The sequence below is a fragment of the Mesoplodon bidens genome (genome assembly GCF_964165515.1).
Source record: "Mesoplodon bidens genome assembly, chromosome: Y".
Lineage (NCBI taxonomy): Eukaryota > Metazoa > Chordata > Mammalia > Artiodactyla > Ziphiidae > Mesoplodon > Mesoplodon bidens.
Window position 1 is genome coordinate 14,492,346 of NC_138180.1, and position 12,747 is coordinate 14,505,092.

At 50.3% G+C, this 12,747-nt stretch overlaps 1 pseudogene across 1 annotated transcript in view; it reads left to right on the forward strand.

Annotated features, from left to right (window-relative positions):
* The first annotated feature begins 11,665 nt into the window (after positions 1-11,665).
* Positions 11,666-12,747, forward strand: part of LOC308609739 (ubiquitin-like modifier-activating enzyme 1) — a 45,579-nt pseudogene continuing 44,497 nt past the window's right edge. The window contains exon 1 of the transcript in view: positions 11,666-11,679. The product of the transcript in view is annotated as a ubiquitin-like modifier-activating enzyme 1 (transcript). The remainder of the gene's footprint in view (positions 11,680-12,747) is intronic.

Consider the following 12,747-nt stretch of genomic DNA (forward strand, 5'->3'; position numbering starts at 1 on the left):
CCCTGACCAATGTCACCATTAGCACTGTCATCATTCTCAGTATCACCGTGTGCACTGTCACCATGGGCACTATCACCATGAGAACTGTCAGTCTGAGCACTGTCACCATGGGTATTGTGACTTTGGGCACTGTCACCGTGAGCTCTGTCACCATGGTCACTTTGCCATGAGCACTGCCACTCTGACCACTCTCACTATAAGAACTGTCACCATGGGCACTTTCACGATGGGCCCTTCCAACATTGGCACTATCACCATGAGCACTGTCAACAAAAGCACTGTCACCGTGGGCAGTGTCAGCATGCACAATGTCACTGCAAGGACTATCACATTAAGAAATGTCATGAAGGGCACTGTCAACATTTTGCACTGCCACCATGTGCACTATCAACTTAGGCACTGTCACCATGAGCACTTTATCACTGAGTACTCTCACCATGGGTAATATCACAATGGGCACTCTCACCATGAGAACTATCACCATGAGCAATGTCATGATGGGCACTGGCGCAATGGGTCTTGTCACTATGAGCACTGAAACAATGGGCACTATCACCGTGAGAAATCTCACCACGCTAACTGTCCCCAAGGGCACTGTCACAGAGAGAAAAGTCATCATGGGAACTGTCCCAGTCAGTATTCTCACCATGGGTACTCTCATTGTGGGTAATGCCTCCGTGAGCACTATTACCATGAACACTGCTACCGTGAGCACTAGCATGATAAGAACTGTCACCATGGGCACGGCCACCATGGGCACTCTCAGGGTGTGCACTGTCACCAGGGGCACTGTCACCATGAGCAATGTAACCATGGGCACTCTCACCATGAGCAATATCACCATGGGCACTGTCACTCTTTGCACTGCCACCAGATGCACCATGACCATGTACACTGTCACCATGGGCAGTGTCACCATTGGTAGTCTCACTATGGGCACTGCCACCATGAGCACTGTCACCATGAGCACAGCCACCATGAGCACCGTCACAAGAGCTGTCATTATGAGAACTGTCACCATGGGCACTTTCACATGATTACGGTCACCGTGGTTATTGTCACCTTTGGCACTGTCAACGTGAGTACTATCACCGTGAGCACAATCACCCTGAGCACTGTCACCATGGGCACAGCCTCAATGCGGACTGTCACCGTGAACACTGTCACCATGGGCACTACCATGGTGAGAACAGTCACCATGGTCACTGTCACCATGGGCACTGTCCCCGTGAGCACCATTACTAAGGGCATAATCACCATATGCACTGTCACCATGATAACAGTCACCATGGGCACTGTCAACATGGAAACTATCACCATGAGCAATGTCACCATGAGCAATTACAACAGGATCACTTTCACCGTTAGAACTGTCACCGCGGGGACTCTCACCATTGGCACTGCCACCGAGGGTTTGTCATGATGAGCACTATCACCATGGGCAGTGTCTCCATGGGCAGTGTCACCGTGAGCACTCTCAATATTGGCACTATCAACATCAGCACTGTCAGCATAGGCACGGTCACCGTGAGCACTGTCATAAAGGGCATTGTCACACTGTGTGCTGTCACCATGGGAACAGTCACCGTTAGCGCTCTCACCATGGGCACTGTGATCTTGGGCACTGTCACCATGGACTCTGCCCCCGTTGGCACTGTCACAATGGGAAGTATCACCATGGGCTTTGTCAACCTAGGCAGTTTCCCCGTGGTCACTGACACCGTGACATCTATCACCATAAACATTGTAAACATTGGCACTGTCACCATGAGCACTGGCACAATGAGCACTGTTATTTATGGCACTGCCACCATGAAAACTGTGACCCTGAGCGCTGTCACCATGGGCATGACACCATGGGCACTGTCACCATGGGCTTTGTCACCCTAGGTATTCTCACCATAGGCATTATCACTGTGAGAATTGTGAACATGGGCACTGTCACCATGCGCACTGTCACTGTAAGGACTATCCCTGTAAGCAATGTCACCGTGAGCAATGTCCAGTGGGCACTGTCACCTTTTTGCACTGCCACCATGTGTGGTGTCACCATGGGCACTTTTACCATGAGTACTCTCACCATGGGTAATATCACCATGGACACTGTCACCGTGAGCACTGTCACTATGAGAATTTTCACCATAGCCACTGTCACAATGAGAACTGTCACCATGGTCACATTCAATGTAATAACTTTCACCTCGGGGACTATGACCATTGGCACTGTCACCGTGGTGTTGTCACCATGAGCACTATCTCCATGGGCAATGCCTCCATGGGCAGTATTACCATGAGCACTGTCACCATGGGAATTGTCACTTTAGGCTCTGTCAGCATGGGACTGTCACCATGAGCACTTTTTCGATGAGCTCTGTCACCCTGGGTATTGTCACCATGGGCACTATCACCGTGAGAGTTGTGAACATGGGCAATCTCACTGTGGACACTATCACCATGAGCAATGTCACCATGAATACTGTCACCCTGTGTATTGACACCATGGGCACTGTCACCATGAGCACTATACCGTGAGAATTGTGAGAATGGGCACTGTCACCATTGGCACATTCATCATCGGCACTATCGCCATGAACACTGTCACCATGAGTACTGTCACTGTGTGCAGTTTCACCATACACACTATCACCCTAAGAACTATCACCGTAAGCAATGTCACCAGGAGCAATATCACCATGGGCACTGTCACCATTTTGCACTGCCACTATGTGCAGTGTCACCATGGGTAATATCACCATAGGCACTATCATCGTGAGAAATGTGACCATGCAGAATGTCTCTATGGGCACTGGTACCATGGGCATTGTCACTGTGAGCACTGTAACAACGGGCACTCTCACCGTTTGAAATCTCACCATGCTAACTGTCCCCATGGGAACTGTCACCGTGAGAAGTGTCACCATGGGCACTGTCACTGTCGGCACTTTCACCTTGGGCACTGTCATTGTGGGCACTCTCACCATGGCCATTGCCACCTTGGACTCTATCACCATGAACACTGTAACAATGCCCATTATCACCGTGTGCAGTGTCACCATGGGCACTATCACCATGAGTACTGTCACGTTGAGTAATATCACCATGGGCACTGTCACCGTGAGCACTGTCACTATGAGAATTTTGACCATAGGCACTGTTACCATGAGAAATGTCACCATGGGCACCGTCAACATGGAGACCATCACCTTGAGCACTGTCACCATGAGCACTGTCACCATGGTCACATTCAATGTAAGAACTGTCACCACGGGGACTATCACCGTTGGCACTGTCACTGTGGTGTTGTCACCATGAGCACTATCACCATGGGCAATGTCTCCATGGGCAGTTTCACCATGAGCACTGTCACTATTGGCCATCTCACTATCGGCCCTGTCACCATGGTCATGGTCACCATGAGCACTCTCACCATGGGCCTTGTCACCCTGGGTGCTGTCACCATGGGTGCTGTCACCGTGGGCACTATCACAATGGGAAAAATCAGCAAGGGCTTTGTCACCAAGGGCACTGTCCCCATGGGCACTGACACCGTGACCTCTGTCACCTTAAACACTGTAAACATTTGCACTGTCACCATGAGCACGGTCACCATGAGAACTGCCACAATGAGCACTGTTATTTATGGCACTGCCAACATGAGCACTGTCACCATGAGCACTGTCTCCATGGTCATGACACCATGGGCACTGTCACCAGGGGCATTGTAACCCTAGGTACTCTCACCATAGGCATTATCACTCAGAGAATTGTGAACATGGGCACTGTCCCATGGGCATTATCACCATGAGCACTGTCACCATGAGTACTCTCACCCTGGGTATTTTCACCATGGGCACTGTCACTGTGAGCCCTACACCATGAGAATTGTGACTATGGGCACTGTTACTATGGACACTCTAACCATGGGAACTATCACCATGAACATTGTCACAATGAACACTGTCACTGTGTGCACTGTCACTATGTGCACTGTCACCATAAGGACTATCACTGTAAGTAAAGTCACCATGAGCAATATCACCATGGGCACTGTCACCTTCTTGCACTGCCACCACGTACACTGTCACCATGGGTAATATCACCAAAGGCACTTTCACCATGAAAATATGACCGTGCGGAATGTCTCTATGGGCACTGGCATCATAGGCCTTCTCACGGAGCACACTGTCACAACGGGCAATATCACCGTGAGAAATCTCACCATGCTAACTATCCCCATGGGCACTGTGACCGGGAGAAGGGTCACCATGGGAACTGTCACTGTCGGCACTTTCACTTTGGGCACTGTCATTGTGGGCACTGTCACCATGGCCACTGCCACCTTGGGCTCTGTCACCATGAACACTGTAACAATGTCCATTATCACCGTGTGCACTGTCACCATGGGCACTATCACCATGAGCACTGTCAGCATGTGCACTGTCACTATTTAGCACTGTCACCAGGTGAACTACCACCAGGGGCACTGTCACGATGTGCACTATCACCGTGAGCACGGTTACCATGGGCACTGTAACAATGCACAGTGTCACCATTGGTACTGTCCCCATAGGAACTGCCACCAAGTGCACTGTCACCATTAGCACTGTCACCACGACCACTGCCACCTTGGGAACTGCTATTATGAGCACTGTCACCATGAGAACTGTCGCTATGAGAACTGCCACCATGGGTATTTTCAACATGAGTACCGTCACCATGGGTATTGTCACCATTTGCACTGTCACCATAAGCACTATTACCGTCAGCACTATCACCGTGAGCACTCTCACTGTCGTCACTGTCCCCACGAGCACTGTTGCCCTGGGTACTGACACAATTCGGACTGTCACCATGAGCCCTGTCACCATGGGCAATATCACTGTAAGCACTCTCACCTTACTCACTGTCTCATGGGCACTGTTACCATGAGCACTGTCAACATAGACAATAGTGCTGTGGGCAGTGTCACCATGGGCAGTGTCACCATGGGCACTGCCACCATGTGCACTATCATTGTGAGCACTGTCACCATGGGTACTGCAACCATGAGAAATATCACCGTGAGTACTGTCTGCATGGGTTGTCACCATGTGCACTGTCACCATGAGAACTGTCAACATGGGCACTCTCACCGTTTTTCATTGCCACCATGTGCAATGTCACCATGGGCACTATCACCGTGAGAATTGTCACCAAGAGTACTGTCATCATGGGTACTGTCACCAAGGGCACTGCCACCACGTGCACTGTTATCATGGTCACCAGCATCGTGAGCAATTTCACAATGGGTACTACCACCATGGGCATTATCAACGTAAGGACTCTCACCATGGGCAATATCACCATGGGCACTCTCACCATTGGCACTATTGCCATGAACACTGTCACCATGAACACTGTCACCGTGTGCAGTTTCACCATACACACTATCACTGTAAGGACTATCACCGTAAGCAATGTCACCATGAGCAATATCACCATGGGCACTGTCACCATTTTGTACTGCAACCATGTGTAGTGTCACCATGGACACTTTTACCATGAGTACTGTCACCATGAGTAATATCACCATGGGCACTCTCACCATAAGCACTGTCACTATGAGAATTTTCACCAAAGGCACTGTCACCATGAGAACTGTCACTATGGTCACATTCAATGTAAGAACTGTCACCACGGGGACTATTACCATTGGCACTGTCACTGTGGACTTGTCACCATGAACACTATCAACATGGGGAATATCTCCATGGTCTGTTTCACCATGAGCACTGTCACATTTGGCACTCTCACAATCGGCACTGTCACTATGGGCACAGTCACCATGAGCAGTGTCACCATGGGCCTTGTCACACTGGGCACTGTCACCATGGGCACTTTCACAATGGGAATTATCACCACGGGCTTTGTCAGCGTGGGCACTGTCCCCGTTGGCACTGACACCGTGACATCTATCAGCATAAGCACTTTAAACGTGGGCACTGTCACCATGAGCACGGTCACCATGAGCACTGTCACCATGGACCTTGTCACATTGGGCGCTGTCACCATGGGCACTGTCACCATGAGCATGCTCACCTTAAGCACTGCCACAATGAGCACTGTTATTTATGGCTCTCCCAACATGAGCACTGTTACCATGAGCACTGTCACCATGGGCATGACACCATGAGCACTGTCACCATGGGCATTGTCACCCTAGGTACTCTCACCATAGGCATTATCACTGTGAGAATTGTGAACATGGACACTGTCACCATGGGCACTATCACATTGAGCAGTGTCACCATGAGTACTGTCACCCTGGGTATTTTCACCATGGGCAGTGTCACTGTGAGCACAACACCATGAGAGTTGTGACTATGGGCACTGTCACCATGGACACTCTCACCATGGGAACAACCACCGTGAACACTGTCATCATGAACACTGTCACCATGTGCACTGTCACCATGAGAACTGTCAGTATGGGCACTGTCACCATTATTCACTGCAACCGTGTGCACTACCACCATGGACACTGTCACCATGGGCACTATCACGGTGAGCACTGTCACCATGAGTACTGTCATCATGGGCACTGTCACCAAGGTCACGGCCACCATGTGCACAGTTACCATGGTCACTATCACCGTGAGCACTGTCACCATGGGAACCACCAACATGGGCACTGTCATCATGAGCACTTTCACAATGGGAACTGCCACCCTGGGCACTATTAATGTAAGCACTCTCACCATGGGCACTATCACCAAGGGCACTGTCAGTTTCAGCACTATCACCATGGGTACTGCAACCATGACCACTGTCACCACAAACACTGTCACCATTCTCAGTATCACCATGTGCACTGTCACCATGGACACTATCACCATGAGAACTGTCAGCCTGAGCACTGTCACCATGTGTATTGTGACTTTGGGCACTGTCACCATGAGCACTGTCAACTTGGGCACTGGCACAATGTGAACTTTCACCATGAACATTGTCATCATGTGCACAATCACTGTTAGAACTGTCATGGTCGTCACTGTCAAAATGGGAACTGTAACCGTGAGCACATTCACCGTGAGGGTTGTGACCATGGGCACTGTCACCATGGGCAAGGTTCCCATGGACAATTTCACTGTTAGTACTGTCACCATGGACACTATAACTATGGGCACTGTCACCGTGAGCTCTGTCACCATGGGCACTTTCACCATGAGCAGTGACACTCTGACCACTCTCACCATAAGAGAGGTCACCATGGGCACTTTCACGATGGGCACTTCCACCATTGGCACTATCACTGTGAGCACTGTCAACAAGAGCACTGTCACGGTGGGCAGTGTCACCATGTGCACTATCCCCGCAAGAACTATCACATTAAGCAATGTCACAATGGGCACTGTCACCATTTGCACTGCCACCATGTGCACTATCACCTTAGGCACTGTCACCATGAGCATTTTATCACTGAGTACTGTCACCATGGGTAATATCACCATGGGCACTGTCACCGTGAGAACTGTCACCATGAGCAATGCCATGATGGGCAATGGAGCCATGGGTCTTGTCACTATGAGCACTGAAACAATGGGCACTATCACCGTGAGAAATCTCACCATGCTAACTCTCCCCAAGGGCACTATCACAGAGATAAAAGTCACCATCGGAACTGTCACAGTCAGGATTCTCACCTTTGGCATTCTCATTGTGGGCACTGCCTCCGTGGGCACTATTATCATGAACACTGGTACCGTGAGCACTATCATGATAAGAACTTTGACCATGGGCACGGCCACCATGGGCATTCTCACGGTGTGCACTGTCACCAGGGGCATTGTCACCATGGACACTGTCACAATGAGCATGATAACCATGGGCACTCTCACCATGGGCACTATCACCATGAGCAATATCACCATGGGCACTGTCACTATTTTGCACTGCCACCAGAGGCACCATGACTATGTGCACTGTCACCATGTGCAGTGTCACCATTGGTATTCTCACCATGGGCACTGCCACCATGAGCACTGTCACCACGAGCACTGCCACCATGAGCACTGTCACAAGAACTGTCCCTATGAGAACTGCCACCATGGGCACTTTCACCATGATTATTGACACCGTGAGTATTGTCTCCTTGGGCAATGTCATCGTGAGTACTATCACCATGAGCACTATCACCCTGAGAACTGTCACCACGGGCACAGCCTCAATGCGGGCTGTCATCATGAACACTGTCACCATGGGCACTATCACGTTGAGAACAGTCACCGTGGTCACTGTCACCATGGGCACTGTCACTGTGAGCACTGTCACTAAGAGCATTGTCACCATGAGAACAGTCACCATGGGCACTGTCAACATGGAGACTATCACCTTGAGCACTGTCACCATGAGCAATTTCAACAGGGTCACTTCCACCGTGAGAACTGTGACCATGCATACTCTCACTATTGGCACTGCCTCTTAGGGGTTGTCACGATGAGCACTATCACCATTGTCAGTGTCTCCATGGGCCGTGTCACCCTGTGCACTCTCAGTATTGGCACTATTACCATCGGCACTGTCATCATCGGCATGGTCACCGTGAGCACTGTCACAATGGGTGTTGTCACAATGGGCGCTGTCACCATGGGCACAGTCACCATTAGCACTCTCACCATGAGCACTGTGATATTGGGCACTGTCACCATGGGCTCTGTCACAGTGGGCACTGTCAGAATGGGAAGTATCACCATGGGCTTTGTCAGCATGGGCACTGTCACCATAGGCATGGCCACCGTGACATCTATCACCATAAGCACTGTAACCAGGGGCACTGTCACCATAAGCATGGTCACCATGAACACTGCCACAATGAGCACTATCACCATGGGCAATGTCTCCATGGGCAGTTTCACCATGAGCACTGTCACTATTGGCAATCTCACCATCAGCACTGTCACCATTGGCACGGTCACTGTTAGCCTTGTCACCATGGGCCTTGTCACACTGGGTGCTGTCACCATGGGCACTGTTAAGGTGGGCTCTGTCACAATAGGAAGTATCATCATGGGCTTTGTCAGCGTGGGCACTGTCCCCGTGGACACTGACACCGTGACATCTATCACCATAAACACTGTATACAAGGGCAATGTCACCATGAGCACGGTTACCATGAGCACTGCCACAATGAGCACTATTATTTATGGCACTGCCAACATGGCACAGTCACCATGAGTGCTCTCTACCATGGGCATGACCCCATGGGCACTGTCACCATGGGTATTGTCACCCTAGGTACTCTCACCATAGGCATTATCACTGTGAGAATTGTGAACATGGGCAATGTCACCAAGGGCACTGTCACCATGGGCACTCTCACCATGAGTACTGTCACCCTGGGCATTTTCACTTTGGGCACTGTCACTGTGAGCACTACAGCATGAGATTTGTGACTATGGTCACTGTCACCATGGACACTCTCACAATGGGAACTATCACCGTGAACACTGTCACCATGAACACTGTCACTCTGTGCAGTGTCATCATGCACACTGTGACCATAAGGATTATCAATGTAAGCCAAGTCACCATGAGCAATGTCACCATGGGTACTGTCACCATTTTGCACTGCCACCATGTGCAGTGTCAAGATGGGTAATATCATTATAGGCACATGCACTCTGAGAAATGTGACCATGTGGAATGTCTCTATGGGACCTGGCACCATGGGCATTGTCACTGTGAGCACTGTCACAATGGGCACTATCACTGTGACAAATCTCACCATGCTAACTGTCCCAATGGGTACTGCCACCGTTAGAAGTGTCAGCATGGGCACTGTCACTGTTGGCACTGTCACCAAGGGCACTGTCATTGTGGGCACTGTCACCATGGCCACTGCCACCTTGGGCTCTGTCACCATGAACACTGTAACAATGTCCATTATCACCGTTTGCACTGTCACCATGGGCACTATCACCATGAGCACTGTCAGCATGTGCACTGTCACTATTTAGCACTGTCACCAGGTGAACTACCACCAGGGGCACTCTCACGATGTGCACTATCACCGTGAGCACGGTTACCATGAGCACTGTTACAATGCACAGTGTCACCATTGGTACTGTCCCCATGGGAACTGCCACCAAGTGCACTGTCACCATTAGCACTGTCACCACGAGCACTGCCACCTTGGGAACTGCTATTATGAGCACTGTCACCATGAGAACTGTCGCTATGAGAACTGCCACCATGGGTATTTTCAACATGAGTACCGTCACCATGTGTATTGTCACCATTTGCACTGTCACCATAAGCACTATTACCGTCAGCACTATCACCGTGAGCACTCTCACTGTCGTCACTGTCCCCACGAGCACTGTTGCCCTGGGTACTGACACAATTCGGACTGTCACCATGAGCCCTGTCACCATGGGCAATATCACTGTGAGCACTCTCAACTTACTCATTGTCTCATGGGCACTGTTACCATGAGCACTGTCGACATAGACAATAGTGCTGTGGGCAGTGTCACCATGGGCACTGCCACCATGTGCACTATCACTGTGAGCACTGTCACCATGGGTACTGCAACCATGAGAAATATAACCGTGAGCACTGTCTGCATGGGTTGTCACCATGTGCACTGTCACCATGAGAACTGTCAACATGGGCACTCTCACCATTTTTCACTGCCACCATGTGCAATGTCACCATGGTCACTATCACCGTGAGAATTGTCACCATGAGTACTGTCATCATGGGCACTGTCACCAAGGGCACTGCCACCACGTGCACTGTTATCATGGTCACCAGCATCATGAGCACTTTCACAATGGGAACTACCGCCATGGGCATTATCAACGTAAGGACTCTCACCATGGGCACTCTCACCATGGGCACTCTCACCATGAGCACTGTCACTAATTGCATTATCACCATAGGCACTGTCACCATGTGAACAGTCACCATGGGCACTGTCATCATGGAGACTATCACCTTGAGCATTGTCACCATGAACACTGTCAATAGGGTCACTTTCACCATGAGAACTGTCACCACGGGGACTCTCACCATTGGCAGTGCCTCCGAGGGGATGTCACGATGAGCACTATCACCATGGGCAGTGTCTCCATGGGCAGTTTCACTGTGAGCACTCTCACTATTGGCACTATCACCATCGGCACTGTCAGCATCAGTACGTTCACCGTGAGCAAATTCACAATGGGCATTGTCACAGTGGGCACTGTCACAAGGGGCACAGTCTACATTAGCATTCTCACTATGGGCACTGTGATCTTGGGCACTGTCAACGTGGGCTCTTTCACTGTGGGCACTGTCACAGTTGGAGGTATCATCATGGGCTTTGTCAGCGTGGGCACTGTCACCGTGGGCATGGCCACGGTGACCTCTATCACCATAAGCACTGTAACAATGGGCACCGTCCCTCTGAGCACAGTCACCATGAGCTGTGCCACAATGAGAACTGTCATTTATGGCACTGTCCACATGAGCAGTTTCACCATGATCACTGTCACCATGGGCAGGACACCCTGTGTATTGTCACCATGGGCACTCTCACCATGATCACTCTCACCATGGGAATTGTCACCTTAGGTACTATCACCATGGGCACTGTCACCATGAGCACTTTTACCATGAGCTCTGTCACCCTGGTATTGTCACCATGAGCACTATACCGTGAGAATTGTGACTATGGGCACTGTCAGCATGGGCACATTCACCATCGGCACTATCGCCGTGAACACTGTCACCATGAGCACTGTCACTGTGTCAAGTTTCACCATACACACTATCACCATAAGAACTATCACCATAAGCAGTGTCACCATGAGCAATATCACCATGGGCACTGTCACCATTTTGCACCGCCACCATGTGCAGTGTCACCATGGGCACTTTTACCATGAGTACTCTCACCATGGGTAATAACACCATGGGCACTCTCACCGTGAGCACTGTCACTATGAGAATTTTCACCATAGGCACTGTCACCATGAGAACTGTCACCTAGGTCACATTCAACATAAGAACTGTCACCACGGGGACCATCAAAATTGGCACTGTCACCGTGGAGTTGTCAGCATGAGCACTATCACCACGGCTAATGTCTCCATGGGCAATTTTACCATGAGCACTGTCAATATTGGTTCTCTCACTATCGGCCCTGTCACCATGGGCATGGTCACCATGAGCACTGTCACCATGGGCCTTGTCACACTGGATGCTGTCACCATGGGCCATGTCACCATGGCCACAGTCACAATGGGAAGTATCACCATGTGCTTTGTCATCCTGGACACTGTCCCCTTGGGCACTGACACTGTGATATCTATCATCATAAACACTGTAAACATGGGCACTGTCACCATGAGCATGGTCACCATGAGCACTGCCACAATGAACACTGTTATTTATGACACTGCCAACATGAGCCCTGTCACCATGAGCACAGTCACCATGGGCATGAAACCATGGGCACTGTCACCATGGGCATTGTCACCCTAGGTACTCTCAGCATAGGCATTATCACTGTGAGAATTGTGAACATGGGCACTGTCACCATGGGCACTATCACCATGAGCACTCTCACCATGAGTACTGTCACCCTGGGTATTTTCACCATGGGCACTGTCACTGTGAGCACTACACCATGAGAATTGTGACTGTGGGCACTTCCGCCATCGGCACTATCACTGTGATCACTGTCACCATGTGTACTGCAACCATAAGAACTGTCACCGTGAG